Raw genomic sequence first — 2,823 nt, 5'->3', positions numbered from 1 at the left:
GCCCCAAGCACCTAATTTTCCTATGAGGTCCTGCTTTGTCCTTAACGACCTCTAGGGTCCAAATAGTACTAGCAAAATCATTTTAATCATACGCATGCCTTCAAAGCAGCATCGATGATTTGGGGTTCTCAAACCAGACTGTAGCCAACAAGTGCATTCATCACTTTACAAAATTATCAGTCATCTATGTCTGGCTTGTTGAAGTATGTCAGGCAGAGAGCATCAAACTCCTCATCTGACTCATGTGATCTATGGAAACACAAACATGTTGAACAGACAATGCCAACAGGGCTGAGGGTCAGTAAGCTACAGAGCACAGCACAGGCAGCAGTTGCTACCACACAGCAGCAGAGAACAGTGCCCAGAATTTCTAGTTAACTTTCGTAAAGTATAATAAAAACAATAATAAAAAAACAATAAAAAATAAAAAACCAATATGCGAGGAATGGTAATGTTTGCCTATAATCTTAGCACTTCAAAGACTGAGGAAGAAGACTGCCAAGAGTTCAAGGCCAGGCTAAGTTACACAGTGAGTTTGAGACCAGCCTGAAATACACTGTGAGACCTCGTCTCAAGCCAACAAAAATAATGCTTACTTAACTCTTGCTTTACACATTTGGTTCTTTATCATCTCCATCCCTCACAACTGAATCACTTATCTCTGCCCATGTTCCATTCTCCCAGTATAGTTCAGGAAGTCTTTCTTAAAAAATTGTAAAGCCTGAAATGAAGATACCAGCCAAGCAAAAGGGAAGAAGGGCAAAGAGGAGACAGAACATTAAATGAGCAAGTTCGAGAAATAAGGAAAAAAGGAAAAAAGAAGAATGGATACTAAAAAATGTAACTAGAAACCCTCCCTTTTTCCACTATTTTCCTAAAACAGAAGCATGGGAGGGGGCAGCAGAATGACTTAATATACTGATATTAAAATTTTCTTTGCTGGGGCTGGGGAGATAGCTCAGTAGAATAAGCGCTTGCCTGGCAAGTGCAAGGTCCTGAGTTCAATCACCAGTACTGCAAAAAAAAAAAAAAAAAAAAAAACCTAAAAGTTTTTTGCTATCAGCTCTTCACGTAACCAACAGTAAAATCTATTTATACTTCATTCAGCACAGTGAGTCTTCAAAAGAGCTAAAAGGGGAAAAGGGACTATGGACTCCAAAAGCTTTTCTTTCCACACAAATACCCAGAGATTAACAGATTTCAGATGTTTAACTGGAAAAGATAAAAAATGAATTTTTAAAATTGCTTCTGAGGAGGGGCCGGGGAGATGGCTCACTGGAATAAGCGCTTCCCTGGCAAGCACAAGGGCCTAAGTTCAATCCCCGGTTCCACAAAAAAACTACTTCTGAGGTAAATAAAGACAATACATTATAGGGACCATTCACTCACTAGAAACAGGACAACAAACATCAGAATCATAACAGGGCCAGATAAGGAGAGCTACACATGAGCACCAATCTACAGAGAAAAGTGCATACCCATTCAGTAACACAAGGCCATCCCTGTCCCTCAAAGAAAATTAAGAGAAAGTTTCAAAAAGGAAACCATAGCAAGTATTAGCAAATCACCTGCCTCTGAGAACACAACATAACACTCAGAAATAACAATATTAACAATATGAAACTTGGCCACGTTGAAACGCCCAAAGGGGTTATGCAAGTCGGGTGTTTGGAAGTTGTTGGCCATACCAAGTGTATGGCGGCCAAACCTAAAGGGCCACGAGGACTGCTGGCGCCGAAGGGTCAGATTTTCTGATGCCACAGACAGCAAAGGCCAAGTGAGGAGGTTAGGGGCTCCCAGAGGCCAACCTTGGGTATTGATGCTTAGGCTAACAGATCCCACCAAGGGGAGCCCGGGCCCTGAACTGAGCTAAGGAGACGGGATTTCTAGGGCGTAGAGGGAGGAGGGCAGGACCCCGGGGAAAAAGCTTACTGCTCGTATGCAGAGGATCAGCCCAGGATGGATAAGCAGTTGAGGCTCCAAGGATGCTGAATCCTGCACACATGGAAGAATCTGAAAACCCCAAGTCACACAGATGAGTGGGGCTTATGAGACCATGGTGGCAAAAGAAACCTGAGAGATTTGGTGTGAGACTGGAGGATCACCTTGGTCAGGGGGACCGTCAGAACCTCATTCTTATCAAGAGTGAAGTTTTGGCTTTTGTCTTCAGTAACTCTTCAGTCGTAGCTGCTATGAAAGCTGAAGACCGGCCGAACACCTCACGCTCCCCAGCCACCCACCCACCATTCCCAGCGGAACTCAAGCCGGCACTAAACCAAACGTGCGCGCACCAAGAAAAAGAAAACGCAAAACAAAATAGTTTCCCAATCAAGCAGGTGTGTGGCACACGGCGCAAACCCAGCACCCCAGGAGGCTGAAAAAGGAGGGTTGAAAGTTTGATCCTCACTTGAACAGCAGTAATGAGTTAGCAAGAACCTGGCTGAAGGCAATTCAAAAGGACTGGGGATGTAACTCAGTGCAAAGGCCCTGGCTCAATCCCCAGAACTACTAAAAAATAAAAAAGAAAACTAAAAAAAAAGAAAGAAAACAATATGAAACTCAAGAAACCAGAGGTAGTGGCCCACACCTACAATCTCAACACTGAGAGTCTGAAGCAAGAGGATCACTGGGAGTTCAAGGCCAACCAGACTACATAATGAAGACTTGTCTCAATAAAACAAAACAAAAAAAGAACACACCAAAATATACCCATGGTAAATGATAAAGCTAAGCAAGAAAAATATGACATCTTTGGCTAGGTATGGTGTCACACACCCGTAATCCTAACGCTTGGCAGGAGAATCTTTTTTTTTTTTTTTTTTT

General features: G+C 42.9%; 1 protein-coding gene across 1 annotated transcript in view; it reads right to left on the bottom strand.

The window, feature by feature from the left end:
- The window catches only part of LOC101588789 (paraspeckle component 1), a 98,895-nt gene that overhangs the window by 71,766 nt on the left and 24,306 nt on the right, over nucleotides 1-2,823 (bottom strand). The gene's annotated exons all lie outside the window — the stretch shown is intronic.

This window comes from Octodon degus, unplaced genomic scaffold (assembly GCF_000260255.1).
Source record: "Octodon degus isolate 3935 unplaced genomic scaffold, OctDeg1.0 scaffold00111, whole genome shotgun sequence".
Taxonomy (NCBI): Eukaryota; Metazoa; Chordata; class Mammalia; order Rodentia; family Octodontidae; genus Octodon; species Octodon degus.
The sequence above is the reverse complement of the archived record's forward strand: the minus strand, read 5'-3'. Positions and strand labels throughout refer to the sequence as shown.